General features: G+C 40.4%; 1 protein-coding gene across 1 annotated transcript in view; it reads right to left on the bottom strand.

Annotated features, from left to right (window-relative positions):
* Positions 1-10,914, bottom strand: part of SPATS2L (spermatogenesis associated serine rich 2 like) — a 65,383-nt gene extending 54,469 nt beyond the window's left edge. Inside the window, exon 1 of the mRNA XM_059820292.1 lies at positions 10,859-10,914. The gene's annotated coding sequence lies outside the window, so the exon portion shown is untranslated. The remainder of the gene's footprint in view (positions 1-10,858) is intronic.
* Positions 10,915-14,184: the final 3,270 nt, after the last annotated feature.

Below are 14,184 nucleotides of genomic sequence, written 5' to 3' on the forward strand. Positions count from 1 at the left end.
ATATGGGACACCTGAATCACAATATTGACAAAAGGCCAGCTCTGCATTAATTACAGCAAATGATTGGAGTGAAGAATCGGGCCACAGAAGGGGACACATCTGAGTCCTGTGTAAAGCAATGTATCCATGTTTCAACAGACAGGTACCAGTACAAAGTAGATACTCTGTAACTGCTGATATACATATATATATATGTATATGTGTATACATATATATGTGTATACATATAGGCATGCACATTACACATACCCAGAAATGCTACTTCCACTAATTTATTCTGTGACAACCCGTGAAGCAAGGTATACAAGGTATATATATGCACCCATTTTTTACTGTCTGCCAAAGAATCATCACAACATCATTAAGCTTCCCTACAACACAATAACTTCTCCTGTCCAGCAACCCTCTTATTGGCATAAAGTTGGTTTTCTTCTAATGATACATACATCTATTCCATAACAATACACATACATTCTTACACTAGCAGTCCCCTTCTTTACCTAACACAGTTAGCAAACAATTATTTGCTTCCATGTGATATGAACGCTACTCCTGCCTTTGATGGCTACTTGGCTTCCATCCATAAAAAGATCTTGGATTCATTACCTCACATTCTGCACCTCTGCATTAAAAATACACACAATACAAATATCCAAAGTGACTAATTTTGTGTGGCCTATTATGATCCATTTACTGAGTCCAGAGGATGACAGTCAACTACTCTAGGGTGGCAATGACCTCAGGATGAGTGATCCCCAATCTCTTTGCATGGTGGGCAAGCGATTACAAGTCCAGAGACCTGCAAAGTTGTCATAACTGTTCACCTTCTCTTCTCTGTTGTTTGACAAACTTGTATTAAATTGCATTTAAATTCAATTATAGTAGTTCTAATGATATAATGAATTAAAAACAAAAGACTATGTCATACTGTTGGCAAAAACAGAGACAAAGCTACAAGGCAGATCAATCTCCCACCCCCATCTTTGTTTAGAAGAGATAGCAAGGATGAAGTGACCTTCAAACTTTATGAAGTCATGAAATATCCTACTATAGAAAAGCTAATCAAGTCTTTGCTAAATACCGGACACCAAAAGTTTAGTTGGAGTGTTCTAAGAACACATTCTAGCCAGTTCAGTAGTAATTCAGTGGGTGGAAACTACGAATATAATAAAATGCTTTACAAAATAATCATACTTAAAGTAAAATAAATGTGAAAATAAAATAATAAGCACAATTCTTTAAAAAAAAAATTAACATTCTAAACACCAAAAAATATGCCCAAAACACATGTAAAAGTATGTTTCTTAAACAAAAACTAGGAATTCAGGTTAAAAAAATGCCGAATTTCTGGAAGGGAGTCTTGTTGCACAGTACCAGGCCTTTCCAGGAAAGGGTATTTACATGATGTAAGAGCTGTTTCCTAGCGAACAGCCAAGTGACTTAGGCACAACCTCTGAAAATTCCTCCCATCCTCCTTACTATACTGATTAGTAGCCAAACATTTCTATTCAAGCCAGACCCTCTCTAAAGCTGCGTGACTGTTGCCATTTGAAGCAGAGTGCCAGTAATCTGAAGCCAGCAGTTTCCCACCTCAATTAATATACATATCAGCACATGTTTGAACTCCCTATCTGTTTGGTTTTGTGTCCCTGCTGAGGTACATGATCTGATCTGACCTGAACAACTATCAAGTATATCGCTGAAAGGATGTGAGTGGTCGAATGCATATTTAGTTCAAAACTGAGGTGGCCGTGCTTCCCATTGCTCTCCTTTTTGACCCATACAATTTATACCACCCTTTTACCTAAGAAGGAAACACTCACCAATGGCACTGAAACTCTATTCCACATTAAGAAGCTATACTGAACTACAAAAAAACCCCAAACCTAAAAACACTGAAATAAGATAAGCTAGGAAGTCTCCCAACAATTTTTTTGTTTCAGAATAGGAAATTATCAATTCATTAAAATCAGAACTTCTGAAAGAATGAGAAGGAGTCCTGTTCTATAAATTCATCTTATAAATGTTTATTTAAACAAAATGAAACAGCTCAAATGGAAGAGAATGAAAAAAACCTCATCCCAACAGCCCAGTGACGAGGGAATGTCTCCAACCTACAGATACTGAATATCTAGTGCCTGTTCCAAACCAGCCTCCTGCTACACTAGAAGTGTGCTTTAACCGCTGGGCCATTCTTAAAAGGAGAAGGAGAATTTCTCTAGATATTTTTCATCTTCCCCTCAAACCCACCTATTAGTTTCCCAGAACAAGTTGAGAGCCAGCAAAGACATTTTCCCCACTCCAGAGGTCCAAAAGCAAGAACCCCAGCACCACTCCATTAATATCACTACTGCCAGTGGCTGCTCAGGATAAAGTAGCAACTTGGTTGGCTCCCGATGGTCTCCACTTCAGGGACTGCACCCAGGGGCTCTATATCCTCCCCACGCTGCAATAGAATCACTGCTGAGAGCCTAGAGCCTATGTTTTTCTGGCTGCCATGCTAGAGGAGCATCTGAAGAGCATCACTAATTCAGCATAAACTGAAGACGTCGAAAATTGCCAGGTTTACCACATATATTTCACTAGTAGAGCTGAGCCCAATTCAGAATAGCTGGATTCAGCTACATGATGAGTAAAATGGTCTTCTCTGATATGCAGGAGGGAGGAATGGGGGATCTGGAAAGAAAATTTCAGAGTGAGAAAACTCACTTTCCACAGCAATGCTTGCCAAAATAAACATTAGTCTTGCTCTTCCTCAAGTGCCTGAAGGAATCTTGCCAAACATACTGATAAAGAGCACTGAAATAGTAAAATACAATCTACTCAAATTCTACATTTGCATGAACCCCCTGCAAAACAAACAAAAAAAGGTTAACTTTCAGTTTTTACAAACTAGGTATTATCTTCCAAGACATTCTTGCCAGGGTCTTGGGTCATTAAGTCATTTACATAGGCTCCTATTTCAGCTCAGAATGGCATGCCAAGAGACAGTGTCAGTTAATTTGCTTCTGTGGTTGCCCAAATGTGGAATGCCAGAAGAGTATGGCATGGGAATGCTAACTGCAAAGTATGTAATGTAGTAGCATACCTTGCCTCAATCACAGTGTTTTCTCTAAACAGTAAGAACAGAGGGATAAGAGTGAATGTCAGAAGTGTTCAAATTCACACTTGTTTCAGACATTAAGAAATAAAGGAATCAAATCAAAACAAGGAATCAAACTTCTACCAGCAGACTGGTACAGTGTAATTGTTATAGTAAATTCTCTTAATTAAATCTCAAGTTCAAAGAAAGTCTGGGAGCTAGTCACATTTCAGCCTTCTTCCTATTAAGTGTTCCAGTTCCAAGTCCATGCCGTCTTTCCTTCTCACTCAGACGTCTTTGAAGAGGCAGTTTACCATTGCTAGATGTACAGGGCTCATTCTCAGCAAATACAGGGTGGAGCAACCCCTTTGAATTCAAGGAGCTATGTGGACTTTAACCAGCTGCTTGCTAGTTCCACAGGACAGGACAGCAGAGCATGTCATCCCCCACCCCAGCTGCAGACCCAGAGAAGGAGCCTCTGGGTAGTGGCATTTTGAACAGTCACCAGTGCTGCCCTGGCCAAGCACACAGGGAAGCACCGCAGTTGGCAAGTTTATGGTGAGCTTGGGGAAGGGAAGAACTTTACCAGAGCTCTGACAGAGCTCCCTGAAATAAAGTGCCTTTGATGAAAACTGATAAAGCCAGATAGTCAACCGGAGGCAAGACAGACTTAAAGAAGCCTTAATGCAGCCAAGCCTCAGGTAACTAAGGTATGTTCAAAGCATATGTAAGCATACTTTATGAGTCAGTGAGATTATGCATATGCTTGAAGGTAAGTACTTGATTTAAATGTGCCAGAGCAGTCTGAACCTTCCAAAACTGAACGATGAAATTAAACGCAGCCTTTCATTTTCTAAGACCAAGTCACCCCATATAGATCCTTTGAAGAAGATGCAAGAGTTTCCTTGAACAGTATTTTAATTTTTTTTATATATACATAAGTACACACACAAAAAACGTGTGCACATAAAAACTTTTAAAAAAATGCTTACAAGTTCCTCTATTAAAATGACCTGATGTATACCCACGATAAACAGACACAGGCCCAGCAGTATTCCCATGTTAACAGTACCCATAGAGTCACACGCTACGCTGGAAGCAATACCACTGACATTTTGGTATTCCCAGACTTACAACAGACACTAGCCTTCCTCTCCTCCCGCACCTTCCTACCCCCAGTGAAAACGTTGATTTCCTATGTTAACAAAAGGTATTCCTGGAAACAACAACAAAAGCATACAAATAACTTATTGTTCATACAGTCCTCCAATCTAATTACTATTACACACTAAAATAAGTGGCTATTAGAGTATTTACCGGACTTTGAACTGCACTTTTTTAGAAAAAAAAACAAAAAACCAATTATTCTTTTCAGCTGAAACCCACACTACCCAGTTACATCAAAATTATAAAAGCATAGTCAACCAATGCAGACTGTGTACTGCCAAAAATATGCAAAGGCACCTTAACCAGTTTGCCCTCCCACCCCCACCCCAACACTTAGGAGACAATGCCAGAAAACTTTCCTGCTTCCGAAGGTCAATAGCATATGAAATGTTGCCCGACATGCATGAACTGAGGCCCTTGTTTAGCCAGGCATATAAAGGGGCTTTTTAAAAAAATTACAGATTTCTTAACTTGGCAAGGGCAATCCTGATAAAGAAAGCTGTTTGACTAGCTGTGGAAATGATCGTGACATGTGGACAGCAAATGGAGTAATTTTATCAACAGAATATAAATAAGGTATTTTGTTCATCTGTTGAGGAACATTTTAAAGAAAATAAATGTATGTTTTATTTTGAGGGTACTTTTCTCAAAGACAGGTAAGATCAGTTACACTGTACAGCACAGATACATACTCTAGAGCATTTCTCAGCTCATCTGTTTTTGCCCATTCACCGAAGCCAATCTTTGGCACGCCACAATCCATGAATTGATAAAATCTGTGGCACGTTAGACAGACCTTTACTTTGCCTCTGTCCAGAATTTCTGCAAAGGAATATTTAACATACCTTTGTAGGACAAAGTAACATACTATTTGCTCCACTGAATCTAGTGTTCAAAAGCATCAAATTAAGCTCTCATTTGCAGTTACCAGCAATGCCTGACCTGTTGAAACTGTCGGTATGCTAAAGGATGTCATACCCACTATTCTTGGGCAAACACGGATACCAGCACATTTCAGAGAAGTACACAGAAAAGTATGTTTTGTATGGGAACTTCAAAATTGTAACTGCTAAATCTCTCTTCCCACTGCTGTTAATTAGCAACATTACAACAGCACTTACAAGCCCCTATATATTGCATGTAGACACTATAAAAGAACTGATGCCAGTTAACAGAGTTACCACACTAAGCAAGCCAGATTCTCAGTATCTCAGCTTACTCTAACCATCCTTTAAGCAGTAAGAACTGGCAGAAAATAAGCTGGGCTGGCTAGGAATTTTCCAACCAAACACAGGTTTTGTTGGGGCAGGTGGACTTACTTCATCATTCATTTCTCAAACATCTGCTGAACAAGGCTTCTCCAAAAAACTAATCGAATTCCCTATGAGCCAGTTATCCTTCCCCAGAAAGCCCAAATCACAGCAAAACTTGGGATAAGTGAAGTTCGACTTACCAAAGCAGGAAGTTACTGTGACTTGCGCAGTCACAGAAGAGCTGACCACAATGTTTATTGTCAAGTAAGGCCCTGTATCAGCCATGCCTTTCCTTCACTCTTCTAGAGCCACCCCAAGTAAAGGCAAAGGTGCTTCCTTAACAGCTAGTCTTTTTTTAAGTGTCTGACTATATTTTCATGAAGCCGTGCACGAAGTTATCTTCATTCACACAGAGCAGTTCTGGCAATCATTTGTACAGATTTCTTACTATAGACAAAACCACACAGTCAGAACTGCCACAAATTCACATCTCCAATTTAGCCACATACCAAAATGCGCAGGACTGGCTCTGCAAGCAGATGTGAGCTGTGACTAGGTTCTGTGGTTAACAGAGCTCTATCGCTGGCATCCACAGAACCAAGGATTTTGACTAAAGAAAGCTGGCTCTATACTTGCTCAACATTTGGACTCTCCTCTCCAACAATGAAAAAAAAAAAAAGACCCAAGTACGAGAAGCAATTTACACAGGATGAGATTCAGCTCTACTGGCTGTCTTCCTTAAATATGCAGAGTTCCCAATAATATTGACACAGGTAGAGTTGTTCCAAGAGCTGAACTTGATCCATCATTATTTTTCCAGGGGTTCTGCTCATTGACCAAGACCAGACAGTCTAGCCACCTTGCTCACAATCAGAGCACAGCAAACAGGGAATGCTTTGGCTCTTTTTGAACTGCCTGAACTGTGCAGTTGGAGGGAAAATACAAGAACTCTTTCACCACCTTATTCCCATATACAGCCTGCTTTTGGACAGGGCACAAATTACTGCCTTGGTCCTCTGTGCGAGCAGAACACACACTCCGTCCCTACTGCCCTCAGAGAAGGTGTTTGTTCCTCTGCTGCTGAGGGTAAAGACAGTCACAATTCTTTCAACCTACTCCAAGTGCACGCTCCATAGAGAGAACAAAAATGCAAGCTATCACTAGCAAAAAACCCCTACTTGCTCTGATCATGAACCTTTAGAGCATGAACCATTTCAGAACATACTGGAGGGGGGCAATTCTGTCCTGCCTTCACTGTAGGCTGCTTTTTTATGAATATGTTCACTCTTCCCCATCATTCAAGGAAACCTTAATTCAAATCAGTGCTTCAGTATTGAAAAGCCATGAGAAATTGCATAACACCTTTTAAGAAGACATTGAAGTTTCAGTTTCACTGTGCTTACCGTGTGACCAACCAAATCCCATATCTCTTTCTTCTGGAACTAGATAGCATTGACTGAAAAAAACAGCAAGAGATTTGAAGATGGCCACCTTGAACTCATACATTCAGACCAGTCACACTGCTATACATTCACCAAAGCCTTTGTGATGCTTTTCATCACCAGGAACAAATGCTTATCTGTCTTAATATTAACAGAATTGGAATAAAGAAGGGCCAGCAGTAACAACAGAGCAGTCCAAACATCCTAAAAATAAAGAATCTCTTCAAGAACTCAAGAGTTTCCTTTAACGTCAATGATTTCCTCAGAAAATTCTGTGAAAGCTCAACCTGCTTTCAGTTTCAGACTTCGATATTGATCAAAGTGATCCGTGAAATCTAGTCTGAATTATTTCTTGAGCTCTTTGCATCACACAGCTGCCAGTTATTTTTCATTTATGGCAGCACACATAATCAAAAATAAAGTGTTGCAGGGAAGAACAGGGACACTGACAGTAAAGTGATTCACTAGAATTTTTTTCAGAAGTGAACTAAGATTTCATTCCTACTTCAGATCTTTTCTTTTTTTCCTTTTTATTTTTCAATTTCCTAGGTTAATCACATAATTCTAATCCTTCATGTTTTAATTTGGAAAGCATTTTATCTGTCCAGTCTCGTGATAAATGCAGACAATTCCATCTCGGAAAACTTGTAGAGTTGATTATTTGAAGGCACCAAATTACATATTTATACAGACAGTAACAAGATGCATCTACGGGTAATTACAGAACTACCCATTTCTGAAATAATTTGCCCAGTGTGAACATCAGACCTTTCTCCAGAACTGCTCTTGCAGGGCAGTCAGCTTGAACATGAAACCCCTCTTGAGAAAAGCACTTAAGAGCTACTGAATTCCATGAAACTTAAACAAATGTTTTGAGACGTTTTTCAGAGAAAAAAAAAATGAACTTCAGCACATACTTAGGGTCTTTTTGAACTGTTTCAGAAGTGCTCATGATCCTAATGAAAATGTGACATCTGCACATGCCAGAAACCATTTCTAATCAAGAAAATTCTGTTCTTAAGATCTTAGATTAGAATTTTGTTCTTCTGATGATTCTTTTTTTAAAAAGTAAGTAAGCATACTGAGTCTGACTGGGATGGAGTTAACTTTCTTCAGAGCAGCCCATATGGTGCCGTGTTTTGGATCTGTGGCTACGACAGTGCTGATAACACACCAGTGTTTTGGCTGTCGCTGAGCTGTGCTTGCACAGTGTCACGGCCTTCTCTTTTTCTTCCCACTACATCCCCACCGCCAGTAGGCTGAGGTGGGCAAGAGGCTGGGAGGGGACACAGCGGGGACAGCCGACCCGGACTGGCCAAAGGGATATTCCATACCATCTATCCTCAAGCTCAGCAATAAAAACTGGGGTAGAAGAAGAAAAAGATGGGGTTTTTTTTGCTTCCAAAGTGGCTGTTTAGAGACTGGCTGGTCATTGGTCTACCTGTGGGAGGTGGTGTGTCATCTCCTTTCCTTTGCTTGTTTTCCCCCCACACCTTTTCTTCACCTATTAAACTGGTTTTATCCCAACTCAAGAGTTGTCTTGATTTTTGATCTTCCTATTTTCTCCCCCTGTCGCACTGTGGAGAGCTGGTGAGGGGAGTGAGCGAGCATCTGTGTGGGTGCTTGGCTGTTGGCCAGGGTAAACCCACCACAGAGAGTCATATAGAAAACTCATTCCAGATAGGTGTACTATACTCTTCTCAGATTCCGATGTAGAACTTGCCCCAGTATTCAGTGTCTACCATATTCTATTATTTCTTTAGATATTTGTATAGCACTTTACATTCAAATATCTGAGCTGAGTATAATCCTCAGCACAACTACACTATCTGGGGAAGCATTTATTATCATTTTATTGACAGGTAAACAAGCGGAGATGAGACTATAGGAAAAGATTTTCAGAGTTGATTAATAATTTTGGCCTCGTTTCCAGGAAGAACATTTACACAGACCAGCCATGTTTCAATAGCAACCTGAAGGTTTCTCAGAGCAGGAAAACCAGCCCTTTACAAGTCTGAGGGCTCTACTGACCTCTCTACTACTGCTCCTCCAAGTACATCACCTGGTTCACAAATCTGGACCTTCACTAACAAGCCAGCAACAATTTCCTTATTTTCAGAGCCACAAGACATTATTCTTATGTGGAAGACCAAGTACATCTGGAAAACTATCATCTTTTCACTGAAATCATCGAATTCCAGCACTGATCTTCTGAGAAATCCCTGTGCTGTGTAACATTGCTGACAAGGATGGAGATGATTCCAAGGTATCTTGTTCTCTAGGCAGGCCATCTGTTTCTGACAGCTCAAGGTCTGGTCAGGAACTGATCCGATGATTCACTTAGTTGTAGTAAATAGAGCTCATAGCCAGACAAGTAATATTTCATGATGTACTTGGCCACACCTGGGATCAGCAGATATGCAAGAACCACTTTGGGCATCCATATCTTTTTTTCTTTCCTTTGAGGAAGTCCCACAGCTCACCGCTACCGAGTTTAGTGCACTAAAATATTAACTAACAGATTGAGTCCATTCAGCCACTCCCTGTAAACCTTCCACCACCAAAAGCTTTGGAATTTTGCCATATAGCAACCCTGTTTAAAAAAGTTTCAAGCAAAAAGGAAATTAAGAAACAGTGTAACTGCCCTCCACCAAAGAAACAGAGTGCATGCAGTGAATAATGTGCAAATGAGTCCTTCTGCCTATTTATTATAATGTCTGAGCATTTCACAAACCTCAGTACATAATCTATTTATCATCCCGACACCCGTGCTCAAGTGCAGCAGTATTATAATCTCATTTTACAGATATAAAATTGACGCATTAAGTGATTCACTGAAGATTTCTCAGGAAGCTATTCATAGGGAACACAATCCAGATGTCCTAAGCCACAAGTAAACTGTGAGAATCTTAAAGCCACTTGAAAAAAAAATGGTCATCCCCATTAGAATTACACAGAATGATGAGGTCATTAGCCCAGTTGCTGGACTAAGGCTTGGAACAGACTGAGCTCATGCTTTCGCAACATGATGGACAGAGATACAACAGCAAAAGGAATTACTTGGTATGTTTAAACAAGTATTTTCTTCAAAACAACTAACAAAAAAACATTGGGTTCAAACGACCTCTGAACTGAGGCAATTGCAGAGACCCCATTTCTCAGTTTTGTAGTCTATAGGTTTATCTCATTCTTTTTTTTTATTATTATTTTTATTACTATGAAGCTGCTGTTTCCTACCATCCTCTGAACATCATCTTGGACTATACTTAATGTGAGATTATTTCAGAATACCAGTTCAGCAGAACTTTCAGTTGCAAACCATGATACATCTTCATAGTGGTTTGAACAATTAAAAAAAGAATGAGGAGAAGCAGTAGGACAATATAGTATGAGCTGATCAACTTAATAACACAGAGAAAGAAGATAAAGGAAACACATTTATCTGGAGTGGTCAAAGACAGACTCTGCAGATGAAACAGGAACCAAAGCAGCTTCTGAGATGTTCAGATAGGCTGCACTGCCCTGGTGAAAGTAGCCCCCAAAGTCCCTGGCTTCTTGTCCCGCACTGACAGACCTATAAATAAAGTACTTTGCTATTTGTTATCTATCACACACATGCGCAATGTGAAAGCGGGCACACTTACCCATTAATCTGTGTCTTTGTTAAGAAGTCAAAGCTACACAGTAAGAAATTTAGAAAGCACCATTTTACTAATTGTTGCATTTGTCTTTTTTTTTCCTGTGATCACTGTGGTATGTGGCACTACAATCAGCTTTAGCAGGATAGCTCAAGAAACCTGATGAGCTCAGTTGTACAGTATAGGTTGAAAGTGTGACTTACAAGTTTCTGAACTTACCCAGTCACATACCAGTCACAATGATTAGCAAAGAGAGATATAAAAGCTGTATCTTACCACTGTGAATGACTCCAGTTTCTGTTCTTATTTTTCTATCTTCTCCAATAGACTATCTCCTGCAAAAACAGCTGGAAGTTAAAAAGAAAGTAATTAGTTAATTTACTTTTGATTTACTTTATTGCTCTCTCCTTATAGACTTTTGTGAAAAAATATCCCACTTTCACTGCCATGTGGGCTTAGGCAATTACTTAAGCCCTGTTGTTAGCCCCATTCCTGACCACACATGCAATTCTCCCAGCTAAAACAAACCCATTTTTAAAAATAACTCATATTTTCAACTCAAACCAGCCAGCACATTGGGATGTGCAGAAAGATAAACCTTAAGTGATACAAACCATTCTGTCCATTACTGCAAGAGGGCCATAGGTGCAGGTTACAGTAACTCACCAGTTACTGACCAAATCCCTCTGATCGGCACCAGTGCAGTTTCAGTGTGGTCATTCTCCAATAAACAACATTATCTCAAGAATACTAACTCAGCTGAAACAAAGGGAAGCCCAAAGAGTGACACCAGCACTCTGCCCACAGTACAAGGCCTTTGCTGACTTGCATATAAATTTCAGAGGAATTCTCCCTAAAGTTAAAGACATACAACCACATGGACAGCTGAGTGCCTGTCTATGTCTATATACAGATGAATGGGAACTGATTTCCTGCTTTCATTAGCGGGGAGGTGGAGGTGTAATAAGTAAGTTTTGTACTCTCTTCTGCAGTTGCAAGGAGAAGGCAGTCATGAACTGGTCTACGATTTAACTATGCGTGCCAGACAGGAATTATTCCTTTCTAGTTGCTACCTAAGGGAATTGCACACTGGTCCGTGTTTGCTTTGGAATAAGATCCATTCAGCAGTCCCTCAGCTAACCCTAGAAGTATAACATGACATCCTGAACTGCTGAAATCAGCCTCTACTAAGCCACTATGACTGGATTATCTTTGCAGACTTATTTTTCCTTCTGTATTACAAAATACTCACTCTCTGTAATAGACCAAAGGTGTGTGACTGCTATCCTATTTCATCCATTTTATCCCTATTGAAACTACATATTTTGCCAAAGCCAAAATGAAGTTTTAGAGTGCAAAAGTCCTGTCAGAGTCACAAGTTTTATTTTAAAGCAAGGCAGAAAGCTCTTAATTGCTTCTAAGTCTGAAACAGCCAGGTGTTCCCTGAAGCACTTCACCTAGCAAATGCTCCCACAACAAAGGCTCTCACAGCTTAGGTCCCCAAGTCCATTGCAATCTAAACACACATTTCTTCATGGCTTGCTGAGTCACAGTTACATTCAAAATCAAAGGAATGAATGGAGCAATTTAAAATGTGATGCTTCAATGAAGAAATACAAGTACTCACACGTCACAGTGTTAAAGAGCACTTCTGGGTGTTGGAACCAACAGGCACAGATCCACAAGATGAATAGAGGGGCTGGAAACCTGGTGAGGGAAGCATATCCACTTCCATGTCTTTGGGCAGAATACCCTAACCAAGAGCTCAGGAAGAGGCCTATGCTAGGGCCCTACCAGTACTTCATTCTTTGGTGCAAGCAAGGGCAAGACTTGGCTATTTATTCCCTTCAAAGGGACACAGGGAAGGGCTGAGAATGACGGAGACACTGTGCATCCCCTTTGTCTAGTGAGTACCTGAATTGAGACAGAGAAAGACAGCCACATTCCTAATAGTTACTGCATTTCTTACACCAACACATGGACATCTAACTCCTTCCAGTAACGTCTGTAGTCTGCAGGTGGTATTTTTAGGATTTAAACAGAACATATCAGATCATGCACATTATTGTACTGAGGCACCCTACTGATTCTGCTTTTTTCCTGCACAACAGACCATCTGCTAAACCCCAGTTTTGATCTTCTCCAACCCAAGTTGTGGGAGAGATTCCTCTCCAACTTCAGTGGAAAATTAAAATCTAAAAAAAAAAAAAAAAAATCAAACAGGAAGAGGTTTACAACTTAAAATCCCCGCTCCCCCCCCCTTGAGTTCTTTGGACAATTTTTGTCCTCTTGAACTTCATGAAATATTGAAGACCAAAGTGACAGACAATTTCAGAATCCCATTTCTTGATGTGGTCTCAGGTATGAAATATGGTCAGTGGTATGAAATTATTCAAGTTAGAATTGTAATTCTTGTACTTTGAGGGCTGCTACTATTAAAAACTATTTTAAAAGACAAAGGAACACAAGTAAAAAATTGAAGTAAAAAGTTTTTGTTTTGCATCCCTGTAAAGTAAAAAAGCAGATAACTAAGACAGCTATATACCATATGTAAAATTAAAAAAAGAAGTTTTATTGCATTATTGCATGTTGTAAAGGTTTGTTCTTTCCAAACCATATCACATCTATCAAGTTTGACCAAATGAGATTAAATTCAAAGGCAAGTGTAGGGTACTGCACCTGGGGTGGAATAACCCCGTGCATCAGTACAGGTTAGGGGCTGACCTGCTGGAGAGCAGCTCTGTGGAAAGGGACCTGGGAGTCCTGGTGGACAACAGGATGACCATGAGCCAGCGATGTGCCCTCGTGGCCAAGAAGGCCAATGGCATCCTGGGGTGCATCAAAAAGAATGTGGCTAGCAGGTCGAGGGAGGTTATCCTCCCTCTCTACCCTGCCCTGGTGAGGCTGCATCTGGAGTGCTGTGTCCAGTTCTGGGCTCCCTGGTTCAAGAAGGACAGAGAACTGCTGGAGAGGGTACAGCAAAAGGCTATGAAGATGATTAGGGGACTGAAACATCTTTCTTATGAGGAAAGGCTGAGGGACTTGGGTCTTTTTAGTCTGGAGTAGAGAAGACTGAGGGGGGATCTTATTAATGCTTATAAATACTTAAGGGGTGGGTGCCAGGAGGATGGGGCCAGTCTTTTCTCAGTGGTGCCCAAGCGACAGGACAAGAGGTTACGAGCACAAACTTGGTCATAGGAAGTTCCATCTAAACATGAGGAAGAACTTCTTTACTTCGAGAGTGGCAGAGCACTGGAACAGGCTGCCCAGAGAGGTTGTGGAGTCTCCTTCTCTGGACATATTCAAAACTTGCCTGGATGCATTCCTATGCAACCTGCTCCAGGTGAAGCTGCTCTGGCGGTGGGGGGTTGGACTAGGTGATCTCCAGAGGTCCCTTCCAACCCTTATCATTCTGTGATTCTGTAACTCCATAATACCTTGGAAAAAATAGATGGATTCTTATGGGACATCTCTCCATAATTTGATTACCTTCCTAACTCACCATTTTGTCCTTACTCAATGTTCCATGGCATATTATCAAAGAAAATATTATGCAGGAAATAATGACTCAAGGGAGGAGAAAGGAAATCAAGAGTAAAGGT

The sequence above is a fragment of the Gavia stellata genome, chromosome 8, assembly GCF_030936135.1.
Source record: "Gavia stellata isolate bGavSte3 chromosome 8, bGavSte3.hap2, whole genome shotgun sequence".
Taxonomy (NCBI): domain Eukaryota; kingdom Metazoa; phylum Chordata; class Aves; order Gaviiformes; family Gaviidae; genus Gavia; species Gavia stellata.